Consider the following 15,216-nt stretch of genomic DNA (forward strand, 5'->3'; position numbering starts at 1 on the left):
CATAAATGGCCAATGTGTTGATTTGCTTTGATAAACTCCCTTTTGTTTTAAGATAGATAGAAGTCATTAGGAATTGACAATGATGTTTTAAAAAGCATCAATTTTATATATATATATATATACATACACACACATATATATGAATACATCTATTTGCTAAAGAATTAAGTCCAAGGGACTGAGACAAACCCTACTTCCCCTAAGTGGGAACTGATGTCTGGCAGTGACTGTAGGATCATGGAATCTCATCATTGTTGTTTGTAAGAATTGAGTGCCAGGCAGATACCAAAAGGTGGATGAGTAGCCCTGAAAAGGGCTATTCCTCTTTGAACACTCTATGCACTTCAGTGGAATACTATATTATAAAAAAACAGTGCATCCTGATTGGATGAGTAGATTCAATACAATCCAATATGTATTTATCATCAGCTCTGCCATCTACATTATGATCTTGGGTAAATCCCTTAACCCCTGGGTCTCAGTTTTTTCAACTATAAAATGACAGGTTGGATTAATTAATTTCTAATATTCTCTCTTCTTTGAAATTTATGATCTGAATTGTATAAATATGTATACATATATTGGATTTAATATATATTTTAACATGTTTAACATATATTGGATTACTTGCTATCTAGGGGAGGGGTAGGGGGAAGGAGGGGAAAAATTGGAACACAGTTCAATGCTGAAAAATTATCCATGCATATGTTATGAAAATAAAAAGCTTTAATTAAAAAAAAAAAAAAGAAATTTATGATCTGATGTCTTCAAAACAGAGGAGATGGGGACAGCTAGGTGGCGCAGTGGATAGAGCACCAGCCTTGAATTCAGGAGGACCCGAGTTCAAATGTGGTCTCAGACACTTAACACTTCCTAGCTGTGTGACCCTGGGCAAGTCACTTAACCCCAGCCTCAGAAGGAAAAAAAAAAAAAAAAAACAACAGAGGAGATGAGATGTCTTGATTACAGGATCTACTAAGACCCCTTGGATCAGGATGAATTCATGGTGAAATCTAATGTTGTCTTCCTGCTTCTTCCCTCCTCCCCACAGTGGAATCTCTTCCTTCCTTCAAGATTTGATTTAAAGTGTGTATTCTCTTTGAAGTCTTTACTATCTTGCCAGTTGCCATTGCCTGCTTTCTCAAAATTATCTTGTATTTCTTTTATATTCTGCAGATACTTGTATAAGCATATGTTGTCTATCATGATAGAATGCAAGCTTATTGAGGGCTAGAACTCTTTTGTCTTTGTATGCCCATTGTCAGAGGTAATGTGACCTGGTAGATGGAGAGTTGGGCTTCAAGCTAGAAAGCCCTAAGTTCAGGTTCTGTCTCTGATGCTTATTGGCTATTGGTCCTGGGCATTTAACTTCTTATGACTCTAGGATCTCTCTAGGAATTTAAGTTGCAGAGATGGTATTGACCTGCTTTGGAGGCAGCTTGGTGGCTCAGTAGAGAGTTCTGGGCCTTGGAGGTAGGAAGACCTGAGGTCAAATTTATTTCAGGATTTGCTAGCTGTGTGATCCTGGACAAGTCCCTTAACCTTGTTTGCTTCTATTTTCCTCATCTATAAAATGGGAATAATAATAGCCCCTATTATGAGAGTAAAATGAGATATTACTTATATTTACTTAAGACAGGACCTCACACAGCAGGTACTTAATAAGTACTAATAGAAGAATATTTTATTTTTGTTTCTCCTTCTCTATTGTCTACAAAGTTAACTTTTGTAGAAACTTCTTTTGTCTTTGTGTTTTACCTAACTCTCTCCCCATTGCATCTTTCCCTGGTTAATATTATTCATAGCAAGGTCTTAAAAGTAAACCACAATTCATACACAAAAGAAGTTTCATGACTTCTTTTCCTTTAAATGCTGTTTTTTTATGAGAGTATCACATCGTTTAGTGAGGTTAGCCACTTACATGCAGGAGAAGCCACTAAGTGATAATCATTAGTACTGGATGTCTAGACAGGCAAAGAGAAATAAATTGTTCATAAAAACTCAGGCAGTCACATAGTCTTTCCTACACATATGATGGATTTGATGTAGAATCCCCTTGTGCTTTTGTGAATAATTCATTACATCATGGAGAAAGCATAGGAATTTTTTTTTTCAGACAATTCACATTCTGTTGCCAGAAAAGAGCATCCTCCAGAAAAGACAGAGAGATAATAAAAAAATATGCAATTGCTGCATTGGGGTTCGCTATCCATTCAACTCAAATACTCAAATCCATCTGTCATCTCATCTATGTGATGCTCATTCCAGAAATGCAGACCACAAACCATCCATGCTTGTCCAACCTCTGTGACTCTTGTGTATATCTTCTCACGAATTTTTTCAAAGGGGGTCCACCCAACCTGTTGTATAGACTTTCTTTGCTCCCTCTTGACATTGAAGGATACCCATGGCGTGTTTGAGTTGCCTGTTACAAATCTCTTGTTTTTACCATGAGATCAGCCAGTCTCTTTGCTGATACATGTCTCTGATGGCATCATTTACCTTTATGTACTATATAACCTGGTTACACCCACCATTTCCCTCACTTCTGTTCTTAATGTAGTACTCCTTTTCAGTTCTTCATAGACTATATATGTAGTGTGTTAGAAGTTTAACAGTGGTTGCTGGTAAATATTTAACAAATTCTCTGAGGGAGGGGGAGTATAGACACACTTTTAAGATTTATCTTAATTATTACCATTTTCTTCATCACCATCTTAAGCCTAGACAATAAACAAAATAATAAAATAAGCCCTGGTTGATAGGATTTTAAGATTTTCAAGACATAAATGCTCACACTGAAAAACTGACAATAAGCTCTCTTCAGCTGATATGAGCCATGTCTAGCATACCCAGACTGTAACAGTAATATAACATTCAATATATTATTTTCTACTTATAACCCTTTTTCACCCAAGAAAATTTTATGTGACTCTGGATATATAGGTATACGAAATAGACATACAAATCAGAGATTTACTGATAACAAATAATAATTTTGTGACCTCACATTTAATTATAAGACCCCATAGGATATTGTGAAGCACAGTTTAAGAAGCTGGGCACTGTATCACTATATTATTTTCAATAACATTACATTTATTCAGATTTTTAATTTCTGCACATCTGAGAGATAGCCATCTCTATCCTATAGGACAGGATCCTAGTTAAGAATTAGTCCATGGTTGCCATCTGATCGCTGCTGCCAATATGCTGGAGGCTTCTGGGACTTTAAGTTGGCAGTTTCTGTTAGGCTTTTAATGAAAAGGCATTTGCATGACTGCTGTTGCTAACAGGCTTGTTTACTGGGAGGCTTAGGAAGGAGGCCAGCGTTTGCAAATATGCCTTAGTTCCTAAAGCTAAACTCTAGGAATATAGGAGACATTATTGTAGATTCTGGATAGAAGCATTATTGTGTTTTCCCTGTAAACTTTCTATATTAGCAATTCTTATGGCAATTCAATTTCTTAAAAAAGAAAAGAAAGTTTTATTGATATCTTTGTTTTTTATATCAATGATTTCTGGAAATCCTGCCTTCTCAGATCAGACCTTTCCTTAGAACAGGAAAACAATTAAGGAAAAAGGAACACAATTAAGCACAAACATCCCCAGCAATGATCTCATCTGATGATGTAGGAAACATTTTCACCTCATAGTCTCTTCTCTTTTCTTTATCTCTTTCTGAAAGCAGAATTTCAAACTTCAATGATTCTGCTGATTTCTCCAGTTTTCATTCTCTTTTCCCTTAAGTTTTCCCACTTATCTGAAATCTTACTATGAATTTTCTGTTGAAATGTGGATATTTCTAATCAGCTGAAATTTCAAATAATTCCTTTGGCAGGGCTACAGTTGATACTACTTACAACAGTAAGAAGTCTGGAATTTAACTCAGCTTTTGCTAAGCTTAGATCCAGACAGGGTGGTCTTTGGGCTTATGGCCAGGAGGTTTCTGGATTTGGGGATTTCCCCTTCTATTATCATAAAAACCAACTGGATGATGTGATGAGACTAAGGGCAGGATTTATGATAGTATTTCCAAATTTTGAAATTCTTTGACACCATTTGGAATCCTCAGAATTTTAGGACTATAGGATAATTTGAGTAGCACATATGGAATCTATTTAGTTGTCATATTAATAATAATAAGCTACTATGTGTTAGCATTTATTTCTCTTATTTTAATTTTTTATCTAGACTTTATCAATCTATTGTTTAATCCATACTAATCAACCATTGTGGAGGTACCTCAAACTGTGTGAGATATATAATCCTAAATTATATGTAAATAGAATTCATAGAGTAAGTTATATTTTAAATGGGGAAGAAGTGATGTTTTATTTGCTTTTAAAAATTATTTGTTTAATTATTTCCCAATTACATGTAAAAAAAAATTTAACAATCATTTGAAATTTTTTTGAATTCCAAAATTTCTACCTTCTTCTTTCAGGCTACTTGAAGTATTTTTTCTTCTTCTGAGTTTTGATTTTCTCTGTCATCATAGTTGCTTTTTATGTCTGGTTCTTTTTTAGTTGTTTGCTTATTTCCCCATCCTATTTCTTGATTTGGAACTTTATGTTAATGTTGGCTTCCGTTGGTGGGGGGGGGGCTGGATAAGACAGGGCCACTATATCAAGTTTTAAGCTATTTCATATTGCTATTTCACATCTCATCTTGTGATTTAGAAGTTTTGGGTGTTTCCAAAATAATGTGGTCTAAGTGAAGTGTGATCACTGCTCTATTGGTCTGTTCTCTGGTCCTTATCCAGGAAGGGCCTCTGATCCCTTGGAATTACAATCAATAATCCTCTTCACCATCCCTCCTTCCCTGGGACTGGAAACTATTATTCCTACAGGTCCGTTTGGAATAGCAGTGATGCTGCCTCTTAGGGCTTCCATTCCTTCTTAACTGAACTGTGACCCAAAAGTGGCCATGGGCAATGTAATTGCCAGATATTTCCCAGGCTTGTGTGGATAGCTAGCACAGAATCCCTTGCAATCTCTTTCTGACCAGTTGCCAGATTCTTTTACTGGTTTTGGCTTAAAAGCTCCTGAAGCTACTGCTACTTCAGTCACCACCACCTAGTCCCACTATTACTGTTTCATTCATGAAAGTTCCAGACCAGCCTTCACCTCCTCTCCCACTCAGAGATCTTTATGTTTGTCTTGGGATAGAAGAATTTCACTCTGACCTTTTACTAGCTCTGCTACTCCAGAGTTCAATTTGAGGCATTATTTTAAAGTTGCTTAGAGCTATATGTTGGGAGAGCTCAGTTGAGTGTTTTCTCTGCTTCCCCATCTTGGCTCTGCCCTGGAAATCTGGAGAAATTATTGTGAATCCTTTAGTAAAATAAATAATCTGTGAGTCTATATTCACTATATAAGTTCAACTCCTGAATAGCAAGTTCTCTTCCATGTAAACACAATATGTGTCACAATATCTTCCTTCTCAGCCTTTATCCTGGTTTTACCATGAATGTATTTGTAGGACTTTCCCCCCTTTATTAGAGGCCTCAAGAGTTTGCAGGATGAAAATGTTACCTAATTACTTTGTAGTAATACATAGTTATCTAGAATATGTAGATATAGTACTGGATAATGACTATCCTCAATTATTTAAACTAAAAATTATTTCCTAATTCCAGATTATTTCAGATTTAGTTCAGAGAAAGAGGGAAAGACAGAGACAGAGAGATTTAACAAGGAAGGACTATGATATAAAGACAAAAAAGGCATCAGTACATTTTTTAAAAATCAAAAAGCCATCTTAACACTTCTTTTTTTTTTTTTTTTTTTAACAGTGCCACAGATGGAATGTCAATTATAAGTCTACCTTTTAAGATCAAACAAATAAACAAACAGCTTCCCATTTCTGAAAGAGAGTTACAGTCTACACTGTTGATGGAACAGTACATTAGTTCACCTTTTCCGGAAAGCAATTTGAAATTACACTAAAATATCCAGACCCATTGACTCAAAGATTCTTTTATTAGGCATATATTTAAAGGAGGGTCAAGGACAAAAAAGAAGATACTATATTTACTAAATTATCCATAGGAAGGAAATGAGATTTACTAATTACTTATTATTATGTTTCAGGTAATATGCTAAATGTTTTACAAATATTATCATATTTGACTTTCACAACAATCCTATTTTTTATTATTATTACCCCCATTTTACCATTGAGCAAAGTAAGACAAAGAGATGTATATGATTTGTCCTGGATCAGTAAGTGCCTGAGGCTGGATTTGGATTCAGGTTTTCTGGATCCCAGGCCCAGAACTCTACTCACTGTGCTATCATAGCAGCATTTTTTGTAAGAGCAAAGAACTAGAAACAAAGTAAATGCTTACTGACTAGGAAATGGCTAAGTAAATTTTAACATATTAATATAATTGATATTTGAGTGCCATAAGAAATGAAAAAATTCAGAGGTGCATGGGAAGACATATGCACTGATGCAGAGTGAAATTCCAAGGGTCAAGAAAACAATATACACAATGGCTACACTTTTGGAAATGGAAAGAATAATTAATACGAGAGAGAATAAGTAAGTAAGTATAATGACCAAGTTTGTCCCAAAGATGGCAAATATATCTTGCTTTCTTCTTTGCAGGGATGAGGACATATGTATAGAACTATATAGATAGAATTCAATGTCGGATTTTGTATTGAGTAACATACATTGTCAGACTTGCTTAATGTGTTGATTAGTTTTGTTGAGTTTTTTTTTTCTTTCAAAAATTTTGCTCCAATGGATGACTCATTAGGTAGAAGAAAGAAAAGAATATATTTGGAAAAGGAAATGAGGATGATATAAAAATGATATTAATTAAAATTCAAAAAAACTTATCCTTTCTTCAAAATTAAATATACCACTTATAATTACTGCTAAGGTCTCCTGACCTAGACTAAGTGTTTGGGAGGAGCACCTTCTTTCAGTTAGTTCCCGAACCCTCCAAATTCATCGCCTGCCTAAAGAATTAGGAATCTATAGGAGAATGACCAAAGTTGCTGTCAGTAAAAAGACTTAAACAACAAGGAACCTTCATTTTATGGAAATTTTGGGGGAAATTTTATGGAAAATTGTGGTGAAAGTGTTCAAACCTTAACTTAAAAACTGAAATTTTAAAGTCAACTTGCATGTACCCTGAAACATGAAAATATTTGGATTTGTAAATTTTTTTTTTAATGTCCTATTTTTCTTTGGAAAGTAACTCTTTATCTCGAAGGGTTACCTGTATGGGATTCTTTCATTTGTGGAGAGTGATTGCTCTTACCTATAGGGTTGGTGAGATTGGGAGAGAGCTTTTCTGGCTTCTACTTCAAAAGAGTTTTGCTAAAAGCAATATTAATTTCTCTTCAGGTCTCAGAAAAGAGAGACTCTGGGAAGAAGTAGATATGAGAGGAGCTGGAAGTCTCTAGCATGTCACTGTTCACAGCTTGCTACAGTAGAGATTTAGGGAATTTTCCCTTGGGTGAGATCTGGGACTCTCATGGTTGAGATGAGTTACCTAGCTTCCAAGGGGAAAACTCCTTCAATCTGTACTGTTTGTTCTATATTCTCCTTCATATATTTTCTGTTTGCTATTGGCTTGGATATTTCTTTACAATTTGCTGTTTGTGTGTTTCTTGTGGAACTGGCATCTGATGATAATCTTAGGTTTAGAGCTTGGGGAGACTTTAATTTCAACCTAAAAAGTTATATATATGCCCTTAGACTAATAATATTTAAGGGAGCAGACTGACATAAATCTAGTCTAGTCTACCCAACCACTTGCTTCCTCTCCCAGCAAGAATCAGGAGATGCTAGAGATGTCTATTCTTGCCTCTCTGTGAAACCCACACACACATCACTTATTATATTAAAAAATGGCCAAAGGTGGTGGGGGGGAACAAGTATTTTTTAGTTGAATTTTGTTTTGCTTTCAGTTTCTTCTATTTCCGTGCTTGTTAGAATATGTCAAGGTGCCCTGAAATTCAAGGAACTCTGGGCAGCCAAGACTATCTTGAAATACTGCAGATAGGCGTTGGTGCAGATAGCATTTATAAATACATGTTAACATAGTGTGTTCTAAGAGACTAGTAGGAAGTAAGCAAAACATAACCTCAAAACTAGATGAAGCACACTTTAATGTTTTAATATGTATCAAGGAATTAAATAGGCTTGAGAAGCATGTGAGAATGTGTGAATTCCACTGCAGTTAACGAAAGCATACAAGAAATTTAAGAACAACTTTTGATTTGCTCTTGAAAAAATTATACCCAAAGGGATTGTGACTTTGATATACAAACCATGAAAAATTAAAAGCATCCCTTTGTAACTTTTAAAAACCTTGCTCCCTGCCCATTCCACATATATGATTGGTGGGGAGAGCAGATCAGGTATGGCAGCTGAGAGACTGGCATGGAAAAAAAAAGTGGCATGGAAAGGCAAAGAATCAAGAGTACTTTCTGGGCATGGGGAACAATCACTGAAAAGGAACCAAAATGAGAGATAGACTGTGGAGAATGAGGAACAATAATAAGGCCAAGCTTGGCTTGAGTGGAGTATTCATTAAAGGGAGTGATATAGATTAAAGCTGGAAGGGAAGGTTTGGGCCAGGTTGTGTAAGGCTTTAAAAGTAAATAAAGAAATTTGTATTTGATCCTAGTTAATTGGGAACCATTGAAATAGACTCAGTAGAAAACTTGGGGGAGAGTTGGGAGGTCACAAAAATTTTTAACAAGAGGGTCATTGAAGAATTTAAACAAGTAGACAGAGGAGAAAAAAGATCAATGGGCTGAATAAAATTTTATTTAATTCAAGTATTTTCATTATTGTTAAATTAATTTAGGGAATTTTGACAATTAATAATGGCTTCATCACATTTGCTCTTCACAACCCTTAAAGATAAGTTATTTTGTTATCTTCCTGTCCCATCTTTTTTCTCCTCCCTCCCAAACCCATTTTAAAGATCAGAAAATTAAAATTCAGAGAGCTTCTATGACTTGTTCATGGTTACTCATGCTCATGATTAAAGCCCTGTTGTTTATATGAATCATCTGTGTAACTGTTAAAAAAGGGGGTTAATTGGGGAAGAGAAACATCCCCATTGTTTTCTGGAGCTCCCTTACCCCTTGAGGGTTTTTTTCTCTTAGAGCCATCTTCCAAATTTGAAACTTCCACCTGCATGGCTTCCAAATATTTTTCCAGTTGGGTTATTTTCTGACCTTGTTTTTCCACTTCAGCTATATTCTTTGCTCCACTGCATTAATTCTGTTTTTTGGCCAGGCCCACTGAATTTTTCTAAATTCTCTTCATTATCTATCTTGAGAAGTTTTTCCATGAACTCTTCTAAAAATTCCTTTGTTACATTCTTCCTTTAATTCCTCCTGAGGTTTCTCTACTGTATTCAACTATTTTTTTGGTAATAGGAGAGGGGATATGTGAATTTTATTTTTATCCTGTTACCCACTTGAGTTCATCTCTATTTATTACTTTGTTACTCATGCAACTTTTGATGCTGTTGTTGAACTTCTGATATTTCCCTTGTTTCTCTTATGCTGTATTTTTATTTATTTATTTTTTAAGTATCAGTTTTCCTTTAGTTTGGTCATTGTCTTTTGGTAAATTTTTTCTTGTAAGAATTCCTGGTAATTTTTTTTTCAGCATTTCTGTTGCTATTTTTAAGGGAGTTCATTTGGAATCTGGCTTCTTTGCAATTTTTCTCATTCCATTGTCTTCTTAGATATATCCCCAAAATTTTGCAGGCATTTTAATTCTTCAGTATTCCTCAGAGAGGGCCCTAAAAAAAGAAACAAAAATATGAAAATTCTTTGAATATGAGGCAATTTTTCTTTTTCTTTCTTTCTTTTCTTTTTAGTATTTAATATGTTTTAATCAGCTAAGATTTGCTTTCTCATCCTTCCAATTCAATCTTCTTACATCCCAATTGAAAAGAAAAACAAAACTCATCGCAAACATGTAAATTAAAATAAATTTCTACATTGGACATGACAAAAAAATTCTCATTTTTGCATTTTCTGAGTCCTTTATTTCTTTATCATCAGGAAGTAGATGGCATGTTTCATCATTAGTCCTATGGAATCCTGATAGTCATTATGCTAAAAGGAGCTCAGCATAACAATATTCCATCACATTAATATATTATAACTTAAAACCATACTATACCATTATTAATATAACATCCATTCCCCAAATTATAGGATCTTCCTCAAATTCCCATTCTCTGCCACCTCCAAATTAGTTATGTTTTTGTATATCCTAAGAATTTGTTTTGCTTAGAACAGTCCCTCCCTTCATCTACTTTCCCTTCTTGTTCAGTGAAAAGTATTTTATACCCAGTTCTCTGTGTGTATATTTTTCTTCTTTTGATAATTCACATGAAAGTGAGGTTCAACTGTCAGCCATTCCCCTTGTCCCTTGTTTGTTCAGATGCCTACTTGTACACCCTGATTAATGACAGGATTTTTCTTAACCTTCTTTTTCCTTTCTCTCTTATTCTATTCTTTTCTTTAGATCATCAAGATAAAACAGATCCACTCTCAAGCCTTTTGTAATTGGACTCCCTTTATGAACCCTGATGATGATAGGGTTCAGTGAGACATGCATCATTTCCCCATATTATAATGTAAGTAGTTTATCTTTGATTAGTCTTTTTTATTAGCGTTTATATTTTACCTTTTGTGTTTCTCTTCACTTGTTTTTGAACTTCAGAATTTCTCTGCAGTCTTTTTTTTCAGGAATACCTGGAGATTCTCTAGTAAAGGTCCAATTTTCTACTTATAGTTTTCTTAGTTTTGTTGGATAAATTACTTTGGTTATAAGTCCATGTCCTCTGTCCCCAGAATATCATATTCTAAGTTCTCTCTCCTTTACAATGGTTGCTGCTAAATCATGTGGGACTCTAACTATGGTTCCTCAGTTTTTGAATCATTTCTTTCTGAGTGCTTAGAATATTTTTTTCTTTGACCAGAATTTCAAGATTTTTGGTTTCTGGAAATTTACAGTGGATGCTTTCTATTTTACTTTGCCCTCTGGTTCTAAGAGATTTGGGCAGTTTTCTTTTTATTTCCTGAAATTTGTTGAAGCTTTTTTTTTTTTTTTTTTTTTTTGGATCATGGTGTTCAGATACTCGACTGATTCTTAAATTCTTATTTCTCAATTTGATTTCCAGGTCAGTTGTATTTTATGAGATACCTTATACTTTATTCCATTTTTTTTTCAGTCTTTTGACTTTTAATATTTCTTGTTGCCTCATCAGATCACTGACTTCTATCTGATCCATTCAAATTTTCAGGGAATTTGTTCTTTCAGCAAGGTTTTAAACTCTTTTGCCAATCTTTTACTTTCTTTTCCTTCTTCTGTATCTCTCATTTCTTTTCTGTTTCATCAAGCACTTTCATTTATTTTTTTTCCCCAAAAATGTTTCTAAAACTTTGCTTCATCTCTTCTATCAATCTTAGTTTGTGCCTAAGCTGAGTTCCCTTCCCTCCACCCCCCACCGATTTGCTTTATCAAAGCAAAGTGACTCTAAGTGACTCTAAACTCTGTGTTTGTGTCTGGAGAATCTTTGTCCCCATAACAGCTCATCATGATGGGGTTCTGATTTTGGACTTTGGTGTTAAGACTAAATTCTGTCATACTTCTGGAAGAAAAGTCTGGACTAGTACTATTGTTTTCTTGGGGCATTGTTGTGTTACTTTAGGATTTCAGCGACAAGCTAGGGACCTGTAAGCTTGTAATCTCCCAAAACATTCTGTTCCAGGATAAAATTTGATTTCTGTCCCCTTGGCCTCAACTGCTGTTGGACTCAACCCCTATCAGCCAATTTGAAAGATCTGTTGTTTCAGTGGCAGAATTGTAGGTTCCCCTTTAGTTTGGGATTGCTGTTTTTATTATTCCTCTTCAGGCTTGACTAAATGCTGGAATGAAATCTTGTCCTGAGTTTAGGTTCTGAGCCGGAATTTCTTCTTTCTTGGAAGAGCCTCCTTGCCCAGGAATGCTATTATGCTGTATAGGTCTGCCCTGGAACTGTGCAATGGGTGATGAAGCTACTGGTTTGTATCTGTCCCCCTGGTTGTGTTCTGCTGTGGGCCTGGGACATGCTCTTGCTCTGATGCATGGTCTTTCTGGCTTGTGCTCTACTGTATGTACAATACTGATCCCACCTGTTCCCATTGTTGGCAGACCTTATCTGTTTCCCTTTGTTGATCTGGGCTGTTCAAAAGACTCGCTGTGATTTTTGGGATTTCCCCATCATGAACGGCTCTGGTTTAGAGTTTGTGGATAGCAGCTCATAGCAGTTTCTTTTCACTCTGCCATTGCCACTTCACCTTTTTTTTCTTTTGCTCTCTAATACAATGATTTCATTTTCCTCTCCCATTCCTCTTTTATCCTTTTACAGTGCTACCACTCTTATTCTCTCCTATTTGGTTTATTACAATAGCTTTCTAGTTTCATGCAGCCTCTAGTTTCTTGCCTATTCAATCCCAGTTTAGGAACTACTGCCATATTAATCTTCCTAATGGAAAGGTCTAAATATGTTGCTCAAGTAATCAAAAACTTTCTATGATTCACTATTATTTTAAACAACTAAAGTGGAATGCCTTGCACATATATTACCTGGTAGTAGTTTAATAACTGTTTGCTTTTTTGTTGAATTAAAGCTAAGAGACTGTGAAATGAATATTAAATTAGAAGAACTAACTTCAAGTCCCAGTGCCCTACTGGTTATCTGATCTTGAGCTTGCTTCCTCCCCTATAAAGTGGGAATAATTCTTGCTTTATCTTATTATTACTATTATGCATGTATCCTAAATATTGTCTTGATGTTATGACACTAAAAATCAGCATGTTAAATGTATTTCTTGGTGTAACAATAATAGGAAATTCCTTAGTAGGCTCTAAAGAGATCTTTAGGTAACTGTACATAGAAGGTTGCTAAGCTAGTATCAATAATTGAGAAAGTAATTCTAGGTGCTTCCTAGGTGCATTTGAAGTATGTCCTGTGACATTTCTTTTAGAATAGAGCAAAGTGAGACCTGTTAAGGACGTTAGCTTAAAAAGGTCAAGGACTTTCATCTCACTTAAATCCAATTCACTTGCATGTTATGGCATTACCTCCCTGATGTCGTGGTTGTCTTTGAGAATGAAGGACAACAGTTGTCAAAGATAGATGAGATCTTCTTTACAAAATCCCATAGTAGTTATTTTCACAATCTGGCTTCAAACTTCATCATTCAACTGCAAATGCCATTTCTAAATTTTACAGAGTTCTTTTCATTGCAAGATTTAGTAGTCTTTTCTCAATCTTCCTCCTTTTTGACTTCTAGGAAGCATTTTAAAGGACTATCCATCCCCTACTCCTGGATCATCTTTCCTCTTTGGGTTTTTGCAACACTTCTTTCTTGTAGTTAGTTCTCTCACCTGGCTGATTGGCTTCTTCTCAACCTCCTATACTCGAAGTCAAGTCCCCTAATAGTGGGTGTCCCCCAAGGCTGTCTTGGATCCCCTTCTCTTCTCTCTCCACATTTTCTTTGATGTTCTTGTCAGCAGCTCCTATGGGTTTAATGATAATTTCTGTGCAGATGATTCTCAGATCTATTTTCTCAGTCTTTAGATTCTCTGCTGATCTCTGGTTGTATATTTAAATGGCCTATTAGACAGTTCAAACTAGTTATCCCATAGACATTGAAAGCTTGTTTCCAAAACAGAATTCACTGGCTTTCTATTCTAATCCACTCTTTTTTCTGAACTTTCCTATTTCCTAATCATTTAGGTTCACAATCTGGCATTATATCCTTGACTCCTTAATCTTCCTCATTCCATATATTCAATTTTCCAAAATCATATTTTTTCTTATTCCACAAGCCCTCTCACCTCCATTCCCTTTTCCCTATGAACTCAGCCACCATATTATTTAAGTCCTCATCATCATTTGGCTAGATTAGTATGAATACTTCCTAATCGATTTCCTTTGACCTTTCCCTAGTCTAATGTATTCTGCATACAGGTATCAAAGTCATTTTCTTGAAGTATGTTTTTATTATTCCCCTTCTTCATAACTCTAATGGCTCCCTACTGCCTTTGTGGGTGGGTTTTTTTTTTTTTTTTCAATTAATAAAAATCTATTTTCTCTTTTTCACCTGCTCCCACCATTAGGGTAAAAAAGAAAGAAAAACAAAATTCTTGGAGGCAGCTAGATGGTGCAGTGGATAGAGCACCAGCCTGAAGTCAGGAGGACCTGAGTTCAATTCTGGTCTCAGGTACTTAACACTTCCTAGTTGTGTGATCCTGGGCAAGTCACTTAACCCCAATTGCCTCAGTCAAAATAAAGAAAATTAAGAAAAAGGAAAAAAAATTCTTGTGAACAATAAGCATGTAACAAATCCCTACATTTAACCAAGTCCAAAATATTTCTCTTTTTCTGTTCTGAGTCTATTACCTTTCCCTATTATCTTTGTAATCAATGTATATAGAGTGTATACACTCTACAATCTAGTCAAAGTAGCCATCTTCCTTTTCATTCAAGGTCTTGTTGCATTGGCTGTCCTGTGTTTCTGAAATACATTCACTTCATTTCCTCCCTTCTTATGCTACCTTATTTCCTTCAAACCTCAGCTCAAGGTGAGGACTTTTCTGATTGTTGCAGTTGTCTAAGCACAGTGTGGTAGGTAAAATACCAAGCCTGGAGTCAGGAAAGCCTGAGTTCTAATCCAGCTTCAGATACTTACTAGCTGTGTGACCCTGGGCAAATCATTTAATCCTGTTTGCCTAGGCTTCCTCATCTGTAAGAGGAGCTAGAGAAAGAAATGGCAAGAAAACCCTAAATGGGGCCACAAAAAGTCAAACATGATTTTAAAATGACTAAACAACAACATGTGATCTAGATTTATACAGTGTGTGTGTGTGTGTGTGTGTGTGCGTGCGCACGTGCATATGTTGTCTCCTCCAATAAAATATAAACTCATTGAGGGCAGGAATTGTTTATTTTTTTGTCTGTGTCTCTATCACATAGTAAGTGCTTAATAAATACTTTTTGTTTGACTGATGATAGCCAGGTATTCAAGCTTCACAATCTGAATGTAATCAACTTGACCTGTTTTATATTACACTAGTACTTTCTTTTATTAATCTACAGAAGAGACAAACTAGTTTCTTTCTTGTCTATAAATTTATACCACCTTTTCTTCCTTGCACGTATTTGCCCAA

General features: G+C 35.4%; 1 protein-coding gene across 2 annotated transcripts in view; it reads right to left on the reverse strand.

The window, feature by feature from the left end:
* Positions 1 to 8,774: 8,774 nt before the first annotated feature.
* ALG14 (ALG14 UDP-N-acetylglucosaminyltransferase subunit) overlaps positions 8,775 to 15,216 on the reverse strand; it is a 125,538-nt gene continuing 119,096 nt past the window's right edge. For both annotated transcript variants that reach the window (XR_012481358.1, XR_012481357.1), the window contains one exon: positions 8,775 to 9,787. The gene's annotated coding sequence lies outside the window, so the exon portion shown is untranslated. The remainder of the gene's footprint in view (positions 9,788 to 15,216) is intronic.

This window comes from Sminthopsis crassicaudata, chromosome 4 (assembly GCF_048593235.1).
Source record: "Sminthopsis crassicaudata isolate SCR6 chromosome 4, ASM4859323v1, whole genome shotgun sequence".
Taxonomy (NCBI): Eukaryota; Metazoa; Chordata; class Mammalia; order Dasyuromorphia; family Dasyuridae; genus Sminthopsis; species Sminthopsis crassicaudata.